We start from the raw sequence: 19,587 nt of genomic DNA on the forward strand, positions 1-19,587 counted from the left end.
TGATCACAGCACCCACCTCATAGGATTGTTGTGAGCATCTTAGCACAATATGTACTATATAAGTGCTTATTCCTTTCTCTTTGTATATCATAGCTACACCATCACTAAATTACAATGACATAACAGTGAAAGTTAAAGAGTACTGAAGCAACAATAGATCTCTATAAAAAGTCTCTCTTCTACCAATTACCATCTTTCAATTTGCCAGCTGGGAGAAGAACTCAAAAGTTTCCCAGAAAATTTCTCTGGTGGAGTGGAAATTTTTAATTCAGTGACTCCCCATCACCTTCCCCAACTCCTTAATAACCCACCTTTCCCTCTTTTCAGTTTTAGACTCTTAGCATGGATATATTTACAGACACACACACACACACACACACACACACACACACACACATATATACATATACCACAGCAATATTCCAACCTTCTACTCTCTAATTATTTTAAATAGTCTAAAATTTTGATTAATATGACTGATATATAGAGCAGTTTCCCCATTTTTATTTTTTGATTAAATCTATTTTAGTTTTAACTTTGCTTGAGATCATACTCCTTGTTTTTTTTTTTTTTACCTAATGAATTCTACTTCTGATTTTTCTTATTATGTTTGTATGCATCTCCTATTTCCTATCCCTCCTGTTTCTTCTGTTTTATTTCTACCTGCTACCTTGTTCTCTACTAATCAACCTACCCTACCACCCTGCCAGAATCCCTCTCTTATCCTCTCCCCCATCCCTTTCTCCTTCCCTCCTTGTTTCTATGTATGTAGAGCAAGACTTTTATAGTCTTCCTTAGCACAGACTCCTTTTTGTTCCATGTACCCAATATTCCATCTCCCAGTTCTGGGCATTTTCACTTCATGCCTGGAATTCTTTCCCTCTTCATCTCTGTTTGTCCCTGGCACCTCTGGTTTCTTTGGAGACTCAGTTATAATCCAACTTTCTATAAGACATCTTTCCACATCTTCCATAATGCTAATTATTATTTGCATGTTTTGCCTGTTAGAGTGTGAACTACTGTAAAGCAGGAGCTGTTTTTGACTTTGTTTGTATCCCCATTATGAGCCGGGCACATGGTAAACACTTAAGAAATCTTGACTTGACTTGGAACCAAAGGATTAGAATTTTTTTTTTTTTAACAACTTATTGTTCAGTTCCTTAAATTGTGGTTTGTGACCCCATTTGGGGTCTCCTAACTGGCTGCTGTAGGAGTTGCAAAATTAGGATTTATTATCAATTATTGATTTGCATACCTATTTTATAGGCCTACATAACCAGGATTACATAAAAATTTCTCTGGTAAAAAGGGATTGTAAGTGGAAAAAGTTTTTTTTTTTTTAATAATATATGCAAAGATAGTTTTCAACAATTACCCTTGCAAAATCTTGTGTTCCAAATTTTTTCTCCCTCCCTTTCCCCCACTCCTAAACAGCAAGTATCCAATATATGTTAAACATGTACAATTTTTCTATATCTATTTCCACAATTATCATGCTGCACATGCAAAATCAAATCAAAAAAGGAAAAAAATGAGAAAGAAAAAAAAGCAAGCAGATAATAACAAAAAAGGTGAAAAGTCTATGTTGTGATCCACATTCAGTCCCTATAGTCTTTCCTCTGGAAGCAGATAGCTCTCTATCTTAAGTCCATTGAAATTTTTCACCTCACTGTTGAAAATAGCCATGTCCATTAGAGCTGATCATCACATAATCTTCTTGTTCCTCTGTACAATGTTCTCCTGGTCCTACTCACTTCACTTAGTATCATCAGTTCATATAAGAATCTCCAGGCTCTTTTGAAATCATTCTGCTGATTGTTTCTTATAGAACAATAATATTCCATAATTTTCATATGTCATAATTTGTTCAGCCATTCTGTAACTGATGGGCATCCACTCAGTTTCCAATTCCTTGCCACCATAAAAAGGGCTGCTACAAATATTTTTTGCACGTATGGGTCCCTTTCTCTTTTTTATGCTCTCCTTGGGATACAGACCCAGTAGAGTTATTACTGAATTGAAGGGGATGCATAGTTTGATAGCTGTGAGTGGAAAATGTTTAAGAAGCAGATGACTATCAGAAAATGATTTCAACTCTTTGCATCTCAATTGTAAAATAAAGGGTTTAGGTAAACTCTAATACCTCTTCCTGATTTAAATAGCTATGAGGCAGAAGTAGGAGAAAGAAGTACTTAGGTTACATCAAAGCTTCATGGATTTAAAGGTACAAGAGACTTTAAAGGTCATCTCTTCCTTGACTCTATAGATTGGAAAACTAATACCAGTGGAGAGTGGAAAGGAGGAGAAGAGGACGTAACACACTTTTATACTTAATTTGAATTATTAACATTTTTTCCATTACTTTCTTGTCTATACATTCAACAAAATGATAAGGCAACTCCCTATCAACAAAAATTAAACCATCATCAATAATCAACTAGTAGATGGCAATACCAGGATTCAAACCCAGATCTGATTCTCTTAGTTTTAAGTCTAATGCTCATTCTACAAACCTACTGGAACTTAGCAAAGATGATTGACTTGGATTGATCTGATTGACTGAGCTTGTGCTCCAAGATGAAGAAAGAGAATTTCAACCTTCTGCTTTTGTAGTGATGTTTGATTTCTCCTGGTCTCACTGTGGCAATAACTCTGCTCATGACTTATTTACCACATTCCTAGTGGCTCCAGATTGCATTGGTTTTAAGAATAGAGCTCAATTTAACTGCTGCTAATGGCTGAGACAATCTGTACTTTTTTGTTTCTGCCTTGCTGTGGTGTAAGGCACCCAAGTGAAAACGTTAAATGATGCAAATAAATTATTGAAAGCTGATCTCCTTACCATTGTTAAATCTTTTTTGTTAGTTACCTATTTTGTTAAACCCTCTAAGTCATTCTTCATTTTCCTCCTATCTTTCTCATTTGGAACCAGAAGCAAATTTGATGAATAAGCAATTGGAGCTTCAGTCAGGATATTTAAATATTAAGTGCAAATGACAGAGAACTTTGGGCAATGGCATGAGTCAACATAGAGGGGGATGGGAGAAAAGAAGAGCTGGCCAACTTAGCGTTATTTCTTTTTGAAATAGAATCATATTAAGATAGTTGAACTAGAGATAGGAGAGTCATGAATAATATTCATATTACTTAATATGAAAAGAGCTAGAAGGTATCTAATGTAGGGAAATTGAGACCCTGAGAGGTTAAGGGATTTGACCAAGATCACACAGTAATTTATATGAGGTAGAATTAGAACCAAGTTCTTCTTGGATCCACATCCAGCACTATTCACTATTCCACATTGGTTTCTTGCCATGTAGTTGGACATGGTTTTTGTCATGGTCTCCATGTCCTCTCTGAACTTGCTGCAGATCTTTGTCTAGTCTTTGGGGATCCCTAACCTTAGTTCTGCCCATGAGGTCTTGGTGCAGGTCACCAACTTGTCATAACCAGGCCCTCTCATCAGCCTCCTAATAGTCTGTTCAATCTCTCTCATTTGGTACTGGCTGACATTAATTGTAGTCATCAATTTCTTCGTATAGACCTGAGAGATGAGGCAGGATTCAGGGATGCAAGTGTGGATGAGGGTGGGCCAAACAAGATGAGGTTAACTCTTTAGCTAATAGATCAAACAATGAATTGATGGGAAGATCCTACTGAAACCAAGGACTTGGCTTTGATTGCTTGACAAGTAGGATCTAGTTCCATGTTAGAGCAGGTTAGCCCAGCTTAAAGATCTTAAAAATTCTGAAAGGTCTGAAATGGTCCTGTAATAGCCAGGCTTCTCAGCAAACAGGCAAGTTTCCAAAAATGAATTTTCTCAAAGGGTTATAAAACTGATCCATCAGTGTCTCTATTGGGTCTGTGACCCAAAGTGGTCATAAAAGAAGGAAAAGGACCCAGATGTGCACAAATGTTTGTGGCAGCCCTTTTCATAGTGGCAAGAAACTAGAAATTGAATGGAAGCCCATCAGGTGAGGAATTGCTGAGCAATTATGGTATATGAATGTTATGGAATATTATTGTTCTGTAAGAAATGTTGAGTTGGCTGATTTCAGAAAAGCCCAAAAAGAATTACATGAATTAAGGCTCAATGAAATGAGCAGAACCAGGAAGATGTTATACATAGAAACAGCAAGATTATGTGATAATCAACTGATAGACTTAACTCTTCTCAGAGATGCAGTGATCCAGGAAAATTCCAGTAGACCTGGGATAGAAGATGCCATCCACATCCAGATAGAAAACTATGGAGACAATGTGAAATTATATTTTCACTTTTTTTTGTTGTTGTTTACTTTTTCTTTTTCAAGGTTTTTCCCCTTTTGTTATGATTTTTCTTTCACAAAATGATCAATATGGAAATATGTTTAAAATTTTACATATCTATATATAAAACTTATATCAGATTGCTTACTGTCTTGGTAAAGGAAGAGGAAAAAGGGAGAAAAAAGATTTGGACTTCAAATCTTGAGATGAAAGTTGAAAACTACCTTTACATGTAATTGGAAAAATAAAATACTATTGAATTAAAAAAAAAACTGTGCTATGTATTATGATGATTAAAAAATTTAAAAACAATAAAATAAATATATAAAAATAGAATAGCATTTAAAACAAACAAAAATGGACCGTTCCAGATGTATTTCTGTCCTGAAAAAGGTAATATCTTTGTCTACTTAAGGACAACAACCCTTACTTGCCTCTATTTTTGTGAAATTCTTAAAAGCAACACTTAGTGCTATAAAAAGAAATGCCAAAGGGTTTTTCAACCATAAAAGAATAAAAATAGGTGACATTTATATGGGGCTTTCAGGTTTGCAAAAGCACTTTACAGATATTAGCTCATTGGAGCCTTCTAAAAACCTTGTGAGAAACAGTGATGCAATAGGTATTATCTCCATTTTACAGATGAGGAAGCTGAGGCTGAGAGAGATTTAAAAGATTTGCCTTTCATCACATAGTACCAGTGGATTTGAACCCAGGCTTTCCTAACTCCAAATTCATCATTCCATTTAATACACCATGATACCTCTGTGAAAACTGGAACTGTTTTGGTTCATTTGTTACCCCAAATTTAAGAAACTTTCCCCTCTGGGCATATAAATCAGAAATATAAATCACAATGTAGGACTTCTAATCATATATGCACATGAGAACAGATCCTGCTGATTATGTGATTCACATGTGATCAGATAACCATGTCACTTAACTGCCAGGAATTTCATTCCCTCCTGCCTCTCTAAGATTTTGTGATTTGAAAGAGCTTTATTTGACTTTAAAAAATTCAGCTCACACCTTATTCATTGGATGTCTAATTATCCTTCTATCATTTGATAAACTCATTCCTTAAATTTCCACTCAAAAATTTTTACCTAATTCCATAGTTCTAGTTTTTTTTTTTTTTACCCCTTTCCTTAAGTATGTCACAATCCATTTTATTGACTATTATCAGAGAGCTCTTAGAAATTTCAACCACCAGCTCCCATACCTCTAACTCCTGCTGAATCTATACTGGACTGTACAATTAAATTAAATGCCTTTAATTTTATCTAAAGCTCTTTCATTAAAATGTTTTGTCAAATGGAAAACAACTCATTGTCCCCAAATTAGGAGATGGCTGAATAAAATATGGCGTGTGATCAATCTAGTCTGATAGAGTTGGACTTGATGTCAGGAAAACCTGGATTCAGATTCTACCTTTTCCATTCATTAGTTTTGTGACCCTGAACAAGTCATTTACCTCTACCCAACCAGGATCTAGCTCCTTAATTATAGAATAATCTATTTCTATTGGCAAAGGAAGTTAAATTTTTGGAAATAAAATATTTGTGTATTTGGGTCTGATGAATGTAATGAAATAATATTGTTTAATAAAAAAGAACAAAAAGAAGTTCAATTATAAAAACATTTACTATAGGACTATAATGTGAAGATTACTGAGTCAGGTCCTTGTGTTACAAAGAGGAAAAATAGATTTTTGTTTTCAGAAGAACTGACATTTTATTGACTTGGAGTAGAGATTGGGAGGAGATATGCCATGTATCCAGAGAGAGAGAGAGAGAAAGGATTAACAACTGGAGAGATCAAGAGAAGCCTCCCTTTAGTAGGAAGTGTTATTTGATCTATGCTGTAAGAAAATATGCAAAGAGATGTAGGTTCAGAACAATATTTATGTGACTATATAAGAGAATGTATACAATGACTACAGCAACAAAATCTAATAATATACACATACAAGAAAAAGAGATCAAAAGGGGATTTGCTATTCTTTTGTCAAAGTAAATCTATACTTATTAAAAAGTGCAATAATAATGTTGGTATTTGGTCATTTAGTCTCTTCTGCTTCCTTGTGACTCTTTTTGAGATTTTCTTAGTAAAGATACTGAAGTGGTTTGCATTTCCTTCTCTAGTTCATTTTACAGATGAGGAAATTAAGTGACTTTTCCAGAACTAGCACATGTCTGAGATTGGATTTGAATTTAAATCATCTTCCTGACTCCAGGTCCAACATTCTATCCAATGCGCCATCTACCTATAGAGTCCAGTATGACCTCCTAGGTACTGTGTTAAGTGCTTTACAAATGTTGATTCTCAACAACTCTGGAAAGTAGGTGCAATTATTATCTCAATTTTATAACTGAGGAAACTGACTTGTCCAGAGTTATAGAACTAGTAAGTGCTGGAGGCCAGATTTTTTTCCTCTTTGTAATACAAGGATCTGACTCAATGGTCTGCACATTATAGTCCTATAGTAAATGTTTATATAATTGAACTTCTTTTTATTCTTTTTTCTGCTGGCACAATAATATTTCTTTACATTCATCAGGCCCAAATACACAAATGTTTTATTTCCCAATATTGAACTTCCTACACCAACAGAAATAGATCATTCTGAAATTAGGGAGCTATATCCTGGGTGGATAGATATCTGGGCATGTAGAAGTAAATGACCTTCTCAGTGTCAAAAACTAATGAATATAAAACATAGAATTTATATTAATAATATTCTATTTTTCCAAATATATGAAAAGATAGTTTTCATTATTTCATTTCTGCAAAACCTTGTATTCCAAATTTTTCTTTGTCTCCTGCTCCCTGCCTCCTCCCCAAGACAGCAAACAATCTGACATAGGTTGAACATGTGTAATTCTTCTAAACATACTTCCATATTCATCATGCTGAACACAAAAAACATCAGATCAAAAGAAAAAAAACACAAAAAAGAGGGAAAAAAGCAAACAAACAATAACAACAGCAACAAAAAAGATGAAAATACTATGCTTTGATTTACATTAAGTCTCCATAGTTCTCTCTCTTGAATGTGAATGACACTTTCCATCACAAGTCTATGGGAACTGCCTAGAATCAGTGCATTGTTGAAAAGGGCCACGTCTGTCACAGTTGATCATCACATAATCTTGTTGTTACTATGTATAATGTTTTCTTGGTTCTACTCACTTAGCTTCAGTTCATGTAAGTCTTTCCAAGCTTTTCTGAAGTCAGTTTGCTCATCTCAAAAGGAACAGTTTTTGATCACATAAATTTAAAATGTTTTCAAACAAACAAAAATTAGAAACAAAATAATTAAGAAAAAAAAAAAAAAAAAAGCTTTGCAGCCAGTTCTCTGATACCCAGATCACATATCTAAGATATATAAGGAGCTGACTCAAATATATAAGAATAAGAACCCTTCCCTAACAGAAAAAATAGTCAAAAGCTTTGAACAGTTTCTAAGAATGAAATCCAAACTATCAATAACCTTATGAAAAATTCTCTAAATCACTAATAGAGAATTACAAATTAAAGTAACTCTGAGGCACAATCTCATAACCATTAGATTGGTGAAAATGACGGTTGTTAGAGAAGTTTCAGAGAAGATAGGAAAATGGGTTCATTTTTTGATGTAGTTTTGAATTAGCCCAGCCATTCTGAAATACTTTGGGACTGTGACCCAAAAGTTAAAACCACCTGTTGATACAACAATACTCATAGCAGAACTTTTTGTTGTCATAAAGCACTAGAAGCTAAATTTTTCATCAATTGGAAACTAACTGAATAAATTATGCTATATGTGATGGAATATTATTGTCCCATATGAAATTATGAAAGGGACAATTCTGCTGGACAAACCAAGGACTACCTGTATAAACTTATGCATAATGAAGTGAGCAGAACAAGAATACATTATATAATAATTTGTTGTTGTGTCTGATTTTCTTGGCAAAGATACTGCATTTCCTTCTCCAGCACATTTTACAGATTAGGAAATGAGGCAAACAGGGTAAAGTAATTTGCCCATGATTCCACAGCTGGTAAAACTCTGAGGTAAGATTTGAACTCACAAAGATGAGTCTTCCTGACTCCAAGTCCTGCTCTCTATTCACCTAACCCTCTAGTTGTCCCTATATAATAATTACAGTATTGTAAAAAACAAACCACCATGAAAACTTAAAAAACTCTGATCAACCCAATGACCAATTCTGATTCCAGAGTACCAGTGATGAAATACACTATCCACTTCTTGATAGAGAAGTAATAGAATCAAAATATTGAGTGAGATTTACATTTTCAAACCTGATTGATATGGGAATTTATGTTGCTTGACTATACATGTTTATTCCAAATATTTTATTTTTCTTTTATTTTTTCAGTTTTTCATTTATTTTTTCAAATTTTCAATTGTTAAGAATAGAATGGTTAAGAAAAAAGGAAAGAAAAAGAAAAAAGGAAAGAAGAATTTTAAAGAGGGGGTAATTGAAGCATCTTTTTTTAAAAATGCACAGAAGAGAAGAGAAGAAAGACCAAGAGCAAAACAACTTTATAAGTTATCTGTTGAATTTATTATAATTAGAGAGAAAAACAAAGCTATCCATAATAAAGATTCATATTTTTATGTTCAATCTGCCTTTTTTATTTTTTATATGGAAATGCTCATTTTATTTTGTGTTTTTTACAATTCAGAAAATGTAATGAACTGTTTGTTACTCAAGAGTTTTCAAGGATGCACATTCAAGTATATGCCAAAGATTTTGGAGCTTTAAGATAGAGACATATACAGAGTTACAACACTCACCTAATTATGACAATTAAATTGATGAAGAGTTCAAGAGGATTTCCTCTGTCAAAATAACCTCCTGGGAACTCCAGGAACTCCAGAAACTCTTCAGTATTCATTTACTAAATTTGTATTGAGAGATTATAAGATGCTAAATACTGTACAAGAGAGAATTTTGCCTAGTAAGATAAGATAAAGAACAATTATACAAATTAGTGAAAGTACATCAAACCAGGCACAAACCTAAAGCCAAGAGAGTTCAAAAGAAGGAGATGTTTCTTTCTACCCCAATTATTCAAGGGAACAATCAAGGGCAAGGGAACAATAAAAGAAAATGCATAAGGGTAATTAAATGTCAGGGTATTGAGAAATGGCTTGAAGTCTAAATAGGCTAGATCATAGATCATATGAAAGAATAAAGGACATAAGGATAATAACAAAGGATAGGAATATTTCATGGTTGGCCTTGAATGCCAGACTAAAGGAACTTAAATTTTATTTAGTAAGCAATGGGAAGGCAGTGATTTGAGTCCCAACTATGTGACTTATCAGATAGAGAACAAAAGATCATCTTACATTTTTGGACTTCTCTTTCTTTTCTGTAAAATGAGGGTAACCACACTTAGCTTACCTATCTAACAGAATTTTAACAAAACATTTTAAGACGACACTGTGATCTAGTCACAAGAAGTTTGATTATCTCCATTTTATAGAAGAGAAAAGGAAGATTCAAAAGGCCATGTGACTTGTCAAACATCATCCAGCTAATAAAGGATGGATTTGGACCTAAAACCTTCAATAGCTCACCGTTGCTTACAAAATAAAATTCAAGTTCCATAGCTTGACATTAAAGGTCCCTCATCTCCTGTGACACTTTCAATCTACTTTTTTCGGCCTTATCTCGCACTACTCTTCTTCATACATCCTCTGCTCCAATAATATTAAACTTGTAGCTAGGTTTCCAAACCTCCCCTACTTAATTCCTTCTAGGCTTAATTTCCATATAGTGTCACTCTACCATTTTGGGACTGTTGAATGGGGTTGATAGTACTCTGTGGTATGTTGCTCCCTCTAGTGGTTAACTAGAAAAAACAGCCAAAGTCTCAGTAAATAGGCTCTCATTTTCTCCTAAAAATTAGTGTTTTCATTTTGTATTGACTTTTTATGTTTACAAAGCAAGGTTAAATGTCTCAGTTACTTCCCTTCTAATGAGATTTTTCATATAATGAGAAATATGAGAAAACTCTTGACTACATAAAGTTAATCTAAATTGGGTATATGCTACTCCAAAAGGATGTTTTTCTGTACTCTAATTTTTCAATTTTTCTCATACAATCATCTATAAAATCTATGAAGAACCAGGTAAAAATTCTAGGGGCAGACACATAGTAAAGTGGATAGAACACCAAAGCTGGAGTCAGGAAGATGAGTTCAACTAGATCTCAGGCATATTTTAGCTGTGGCTAAGCTTGGGTTTACTTGGGTTAAATTGGCTAAACCTGGGCATGACTTGCAAATAACTTAACCTTGTTTGCCTCCATTTTCCCCCTCTATAAAATGAATTGGAGAAGAAAATGGAAAACTATTCCTTCTTGATCCGATTTTTCTTGTGCTGCAAGATAACTATAAATATGTATACATATATTGGATTTAACATATATTTTAACATTTTTAACATGTTCAATGACTACCTGCCATCTAGGGAAGTAGATGGGGTGAAGGAGTGGATAATTTGGAACAGAAGGCTTTGCAAGGGTCAATGTTGAAAAATCACCCATTTTGTAAATAAAAAGCTTTAATAAAAAAATTAAAGAAAATGGAAAACTACTCTAGAATCTTTGCCAAGTAAACTCAAAATGAGTCATGAAGAATCAGCAACATACCACAGAAAACTACAAAACTCCTTTCAACAGTACTGAATGGCATAGTGACATTGTATGGAAATTTATGAAACAATTGAATAGCAATTATAGTCTGCGAAGAAAAAAAATTTCCTCCTGTTATGGGAACACAAAACACAATTAGCAATTAGTCTGTTTCATTTGATACAATTATCTGGCATCAATACATCATATATTTCCATAATGAATATAGATATTTGTGTAAACTTGCAGTTTATAAAATGTTTTACATTCATTGTCTCATTGGATCCCAACAGCACTTAACAAAGGACCTGGTCCTTAATTAATATGTATTGATTAACCGCATGAAATAGAAATGTAGTCTGTTTACCTATCTGTTATGTCAAAAATGTTCCAAAGACAATGAAAACATGGGATTTCTCAAAGATTCTTTACTATAGAAATTAAAGTTTTGATCTAACTCTTCCAATTTTTTTTTGTTGTTAAGTTGTTTTTTAGTCATGTCTGACTCTTTATGATCCTATTTGGGGTTTTGCTGGCAAAGATACTGGAATGGTTTGCCTTTCCTTTCTCCAGCTTATGTTAAAGATGAAAAAACTGGGGCAAACAAGGTTAATTGACTTGCCCAGGATCACATAACTAATAAGTGTCTGAAGCCAGTTTTAAACTCAGGAAACTGAGTCCTCTTGACTTCAAACCTTACACTCTCTTCACTGTGCCACCTAGTTGCCCACACAATTGAGGAAACTAATTCCGAGAGAAAATTTGCCCAAGATAGACAATATGTTAATGCCACAGCCAAGAGCTAGGAGTTCTGTAGGAGAAAAGAGCTCATAGGTGAGATCGCTCTTGTTTTGATTCCTAATATCGTTATACACTGCTGGTAATAAGGTCCAACTGATTAATTCTATTAAGAAATCTATGCTAATTTTCTTTACCTTTAACCATTAAATTAATCTTTTGTAATGGTTTTGTTTTGTTTTATTTTTTGGCTGGATAGAATTCCAAGGAAAATAGAGTTTCTAAAGGCTGGCAAATATTAATTTTGTTTATCTTAACTCCTTCAATCAAAGTTTGTTATTTTATCAAATGTAAAATGTGTGACTTGCACACAGTCAGAACTTAAATATTTATCAAATAAAATGGGAACACGTATGCCTTTAATACTTCATGGAAAGCCACTACAAGTTAGGAAATCTGTTTCCCCATTTATAAAATGAAAAACATAAAACTGATGAAAAAATCCTACCTACATCACAGAGGGCTATTGAGAAACTCCCGCAGGCAAAAGTAAGGGCTCTTTAAAGTCTGAAAGGACCCCTGATGATAAAGGACAAAACTGGTAATAGATTACTGTCTCTCACCAAGTCATTATCTAATGACAAACATCAGTCATTTAGGGTTCTATAAATTTGAGGTCACAAATCAGAATGGCCAATGAAATATGATTTTCCATGCTTCCTGCCCTGGGTTTGTACAAATTGTTTATTTCCATAAAATTTTACTACTGTCTGGAACCAGCAGTCTTGTTTACTTTTGGCTTTCACCAGAGTGAAGTGAAATATGAGAACCCTGTGAGTGCCTCCTCTAGCAAGTCAGAATTTTAGGAAGATTTTTCATCTACCTTCTGCTTAAATATATGACTAAATGATGACCGATGACTATATAGTGCGTCGAAATGAAAATTTGAAGGAAATTACTTGATTTAATTGAAGTTAATTCATACTACATCTATAGAATATATGCATTGGTGAGTGTTCAATAAAAGTACTAAATAAGTGTCTGCTCTGTAGTAGGAACTATACTTAGTATAGATGGGGATATTAATAAAAAAAAAAAATTGAGTCCCTGCCCTCAAGGAGCTTACATTCTATCAAGCGAAACAACTTGTATACGTGAAAATATTAACAAAATAAATACAAGTTAAATAAGAAAGAAGTTTAGGGAAGAAATACACTAGCAGTTAGGGAATCAGGAAAGACTTTAAATAGAAAGTAGCGCTTGTGCTATATCTTGCCACTGGATCCAGATGGCTCTGGAGGGGAAAGTGAGGCAGGTGACCTTGCACAGTCCTTCACTTCAATCCACATCATTTGCACATGATGGCATCACCTGCCTGATGCCATGGTCCTCTCCCAGAATGAAGGACAAATAAGAACAATAAGGAAATAAAGGAGAGTTTGAGGGAAAGGTAAGGAGTGAGAACATTCCAGGCATGAGGAACAGCTAGGGTAAAGACAAGAAGATAAAGAATAGTTAAAAAAAAAAAAAAGAAAAGAAAAGAAAAGAAAAAATAGCATAACAATTGTAGAGATTGGGAAGGGAAGTCATGTTTTAATGAAACTGGAAAGATAGGTCAGGATCAGGGTGTTAACAGTTTTAAAAGCCAAAGTTTGTATGCAATCCTAGAGAAAGTAGGGAACAACTGAAATTTATTAACAGAGTGTGACACGATCAGACATGAGCTAAAGGAAAATTGCTCTGGTAGTTGTATTAGTAATAGGTTAGAACAGAATGAGATGTTAGATAGGGATACTAATTAGGAGGTCATTTCAATAGTTCAGATGAGAGGTACTAAGGAGCTGAAGTAATATGAGGTGATGCAAGAGAAGTTTTTGGGTAGAAATAGAAAGATCTGGCAATAGACTGGGTACTTAGAGTAAGAAAGAGAATGAGGAAATCAGGATAATGCCAAAGTTTTGAACCTTCACTACTGGACAACGGGAGTCTTGGAAGAAGGGTGGGCTGAGGGCAAAGATAATAAATTCCATTTTAAGCACCTTGAGTTTGGGATGTCAGTATGATAGCTTGTCTCAGTAATCAGTTGGTAATAAGAGATTAGGGCTGAATATATGAATTCAGAAGTCATCTGCATAGAGATGGTAATTGATTCTAGGGGAGAGGAGTTCACCAGCTGAGAGAATGTAAAGAGAAAAGAGGACCCACAAAGGAATAGATCTGTTGAGATTACAGGTACAATCAGACTCTCCCCATACCGGGCACCAGAATGAGGGGGTTATCCACGAAAATGATGGGGTATGGGACGATACTCCAAAAGTATTTTGTGGTTACAGGCCGGTGTTGCAAGCTGTCTCAAAAGAATTTGTAGATATAAGACATCCTCCCCCTAAAGGGGCAAAGATTTTGTTCCTCTGCTAAGAGCTAGCTCGAGCCATAAGGGGTTTTAGTAAGGAAAGGGGTTTTTAGCAATTAACTAGAGGGAAGACAAGTTCCCTAGAAATAACCAAGAGGAAGAAACCATTAAGGGAAAGATGCTGTGAGGTGAGATGATGCCAGTGGACTAAATTCTTAAAGAGGTTTAGCCATAACAAGGAGTATCCCATTGACTGGGGGTGCTAAATTCATTGAGAAGTTTAAGGAGGATGTGTTTTGTTTTTGGTTTTTTGGCTGAGGCAATTGGAGTTAAGTGACTTGCCCAAGGTCACACACAAGGATCTATAATATGAGCAGATCTTTTATAAGGGAAGTATAACTTCAGGAATCTGATATCATAACTTACCTTTCTGATTAGATAGAGTAAAGGTAGGGTCTCTAGAGATCTCCATCTGGGGTGGATCTATAATCAGAAGTCCACTTGAACAAAAAACCTACTGAAGAACAAAAGGACTTAATAAAATCAAAAGGATCTGCTTATAATCCTAAAAGGGCTCCTAGATTTCCAGATTGTTTACAGAGCTTCCTGCTTTCTCTGCCAATACTGCCAGGCTACCAAGGACCTGTCAATTAATGAGTGAGATAGGCATAAAGAAATCAATAAAGAAAACTGAGAAGTTGTGTTAGACAAGTTGGAAGGACACCTGGAGAAAATAGTATCATAAAAATACAGAGGAAAAAATATACAAGAAGAAAAAGGATGAATAATTGTATCAAGTACTGCAGAGAGGTAAAAAAAGATTGAGAAAAGAGCAATAGATTTGGCAATTTAGGGATATTAACAAATATAGAGAGAGCAATTTTAAATGAATAATAAGAATGGCACCTAGATTACAAAATTGTAGAAGTAGAGGCAGAAAATATAATCTTTTTTTCCCCCTTAGGATTTTGGGGAAAGGAGGAAAAGATATAGGATGAGAGCTTGAGATGATAGTAATAAAGTATTTTTGTTTTGTTTTGTTTTAGGATGGAAGGGCTTGGGTATATTTATAGGCAGGAAAAAAATTAGCAGAAAAAGAAGAGATTGCAGATTAGAATGAGGGGGTCTGTTGTAACAGATGTGAGGGAATGGGCTCTGAGGCACATATAAAGGAATTGGCTGTAGCAAGGACAAGAGTCATTTCATTATGAGATACTAGATTAAAGGAGAAGAAAATAAGGATTGATGTAAAAGGATTTTGAAGGGAAATGAAGGGCAGAAGAGGTAGCTCAAAGTAAAATGATCTCTATTTCCTTAAGAAAGAGTGAGCTTAGGTTAGAGGGTGAAGAAGAGGGAGATGTGGAAGGTTTAGAAGAGAAAACCTGAAACAAAATTAATGAAGAAGAACTAAAAAGATTGTCTTGATCCAATCAGAACCCTTAAACAATGTAAATATGTAGAAGATCCAGTTCTCACTGTTTTGAGGCTAAAATAGGGACATTTATTTCAGTGTAAGGGTCCTCTGTATGAAATCCTACATTTTGTGGTTAAAGCTTCTCCATTTGAATGATTATGGGATTAATCAGCATTTTTAGTCTATCCATGCACAAGGCTAAGATTTAAAACATAATATTCCTTATAGCCAAATAGCTTTAGAAGTAAAGGAAATGGAGCAGGATGTTATGATGCTCCAAATCCAAATCCAGGTGGTAAGGTAGCAGTTCCTAAAATGGCTTAATATATTTGCATTTTTGTCTTTGAATAATTCCATCTCTGCCAGTGGTAAGAAGTAGTGCTCTCTGTTTTCAATGAGATATTCTAGGATGAGTGATAGGGTATAAGGTGCTATTGGCTATATCCATTTCCAAATATACAGTTTGGTATCTCTGAGCAGAGTAAAAAGTTGAAGGGATTGAGGGTATGAAAATTATGTATTATCTAATTTATTCAAGGTTAGCTAACAAGAGAAATCTATGGAGTCAATTTTTCTGTGATGCTTGATGTTCTGGGACCATTTGTGTGCAGATGTTATTTAGTTTTGAATTATTTATGAAACTATTTATTTATGAAATTATTTTGAGGAAAGGAAGAAAAAACTTCCTCAGCTGATTTTAGGATTCAGAGCACAAGAAGAAAAGTAATAATTAATACAAGTTACTAGTCAATTGAAATGAGCTCAAATTTTTCCAAATAATTATTCTTCTTAAATTATCTGGCAAATGCTAGGAGAATGGTTTTAGGATTCTCAAATGAAAACCCAATGGCTTTATAAAGTTACTGGTTTTTTTTCCTTTGGAGCAGTTAGGTGGCTCAGTGAATAGGAGTCTAAGGCCTAGAGTCAGGAAGCCCTAAAGTTAGTCATTTCTGATAATTACTAGGTGTGTGACCCTAGGCAAGTTACTTAATCCTGTTTGCCTCACTTTCCTAATCTGGAAAATGAGCTAGAAAAGGAAATGCCAAATCACCCTAATTTCTTTGACAACAAAACTCTACATGGGGTCATGAAGAGTCAGACATGACTGAATAACAACAAAGCACTAAAGTATTTTTAATTAAGATATGTGCACTGGTTTTTTAGACACAATAACATTGCACATTTAGTAGACTACACAGTATAGTGTAAACATAAGTTTTTACATGCATAAGGAAACAAAAAAATTCATATCACTACTTATTGCAATATTTGCTTTATTGCAATGATCTGGAACTGAAACTGCAATATGTCCAAAGTTTGCTTCTATAAGATCAATTGTTGTTTGTCTGTGATGTCTTGACTTGTGCATAAATTAGATTTAAGTGAAGCACAATTGTACAAGTTGTCAGCCTTATTCTCTCTTCCAGATTCATAAAAATCCAGTGTCAGGACAAAAGTCAGGATGACAGATGATGGCCCAAGATGCAGTGGATGACCTTGATGTCTCCAATGGCTGTCCAAGGTCTAAGAATTCCAATCATCTGCTTCAGTCACCTTCATGGTCATTCAAACAAATTGTTCTTATCTGCCCATTCCACCAGGAGAAATCTTCATATGCTTATGGTATCTCCCTAACCTATGAAGGACCTCAAACTTTTTGATTACCCTTCATTTGCTCTAAAAACTCTTTTCCAGTTTTCTGCTTTTCTTTTAGCCTTGGTTACATTGGTTTTGTTTGTGCAAACTCAGATTTAATATGACCAAAATTACCAATTTTTCATCTCATAAAGCTCTCTCTCTTGTTTGGTCATAAATTCTGAGAAAGTTTTCTTATCATGGCTACTCTATGGACACCAATGGCAGATAAGCAACTCTGCAACAAACTGAGCAACCCCTCATACCAGAGGTGCTAGTCCCCCCTGTCATCCACATAGATCCAATATTAACATTATATATTAATGTGAAATCCATGCAAACATATATAGTAACTAATATACATATATATATAAATCATGTTGCACATGTATTATAGAGCCTGTGCCTTATATTTTATAATGTGCTGTATTGTGTAGGGTTTTGTAAACACACATTTTGTATGTACACACATATGCTTGTATAGATAGATGGATAGATAGATGAATGAGTGAATTTTTACTACTGGGGAGACAAGAAAAAAATCAAGGAAGAGAATGTGATGGTTGGGTGGATAGGGTGATGATAATGAATAATCGACAGGAGAAGGAAAATTTTACTCAACTTCCATTTTGCCAGCTTTTTTCTATTAAGGTAAGCAAACTTCAGATTGGGAAGAAGAGAGCAAGAATTGAAAGCAGAGTTGAAAGCCAAGGTAAGTGAGATGGTAATAGGGCATCTAGTTGCCTCAAATCATCAGGTCCAGATTAATGATATCACAGCCTACTAAAAGAATTTGTGGGTTTGATGAATGAGTCAATGTCACCCATCCTTGAAAAATCATGGAAAACAGGACAAGTGCCTCAGGACAGAAGTCCAAATCAAAGGAACATAGATTTAGAGTAGGAAAGAATCTATAAGCCATATGGCTGTATGATGAAGAAACTGAGACTAAATGAGTTGCTAACTATTATAGATCTAAAAGAAAACTTAAATAAGTTGCCCAGATTCACATCACTAGTAAATATCAGGTGTGGGATTTGAATCCAGGTCTTTCTAACGCCAGAGCCAATACTCTTTCCATTATTCTATGAAGTCTCTTTCCAAAAAGGGAAAAGAATAATCTATATTCAGTAGGTTACTGAGATTGACTTCTATTCTTGTTGTTTGGTATTTCTTCCCTCTTCTCCAAAAAAGATGGTAGAAACAATGAGTAGAATTGCTCTACTAGACCTAATTTTCTCACCCTCTCTCCAACCAATAATGTTGTTGTTCCACAATTGTGATTCCCTTTATGTAGGTAACTATAGTAAGAAAACTTCCTCAGAGTTTATGATCAAATAAGATGGGAAGCACTATGCCATGTAAAATAGATAGTTTTGATTATATTTAAAAGTTTTTGCCCAAACAAAATCAATGCAACCAAGATTAGAAAGAAAACAGAAAGTTAGGGGAAAAGTTTTATAGCAAATGTCTCTGATAAAGACCTCATTTCTCAAATATAGAAAAAACTCCATTAAATTAATAAGAAATTATTAAATTTGTAAGAATACAAATTATTCCCCCATTGATAAATGGTCAAAGGATATGGACAGATAGTTTTAAGATGAAGAATTCAAAGCTATCTATAGGCATATAAAAATATCCTAAATCACTATTGATTAGAGAAATGAAAATTAAAACAGCTCAGAGGAATCACCTCACACCTATCATACTGGCTTTAATATTACAGAAAGGGAAAATAAATGTTGGAGGACATGTGGGGAAAATGGGACACTATTGCACTACTGGTGGAGTTGTAAACTGAGCCAACCATTCTAGAGAACAATTTGGAATTATGCTCCTAAACTGCATTCCCTTTGATCGAGCAATACCATTAGGTTTGTATTCCAAAAGAGATGAAAATAAATAAATAAACAAAACAAAGATAGATAGGCAAATAAATAAATAAACAAAAGGGGAAAGGACTCATTTGTACAAAAATATTTATAGCAGGATTTTTTGTGTGTGGTGGCAAAAAATGGAGGGGATATCCATCAAGTGGGAAATTGTTGATTAAGTTTTGGTATATGAATGTAATGAAATAGGATTATGCTATAAGAAATTATGAGCTGGCAGATCTCAGAAAACTTGGAGAGACTTACATGAATTGATGCAAAGAGAAAAGAGCAGAATCAGGAGCACATTGTACATAGTAACAGCAATAATGTCCAATGATCAAGTGTGAATGAATTAGCCTTTCTCAGTTATAATGGGATCCAAGACAAATCCAGAGGATTCATGATGAAAAATGCTATCTACATCCAGAGAAAGATGCAGATTAAAACATACTATTTTTCACTTTATTTTTTTTCACAGTTTTTTTTTTTTCCTTTTGGTTTATTTTTTCTGTCTCAACAATGACTAAAATGAGCTTGAGAAGAAAATGGAAAACAACTCCAGTATCCCAACAAAACCCCAAATGAGGTCACAAAGAGTCAACATCACTGAAAAATAACTAAACAACAGCACAATTATTCTATTCAGC

The sequence above is a fragment of the Antechinus flavipes genome, chromosome 1, assembly GCF_016432865.1.
Source record: "Antechinus flavipes isolate AdamAnt ecotype Samford, QLD, Australia chromosome 1, AdamAnt_v2, whole genome shotgun sequence".
In the NCBI taxonomy this organism is placed as follows: Eukaryota; Metazoa; Chordata; class Mammalia; order Dasyuromorphia; family Dasyuridae; genus Antechinus; species Antechinus flavipes.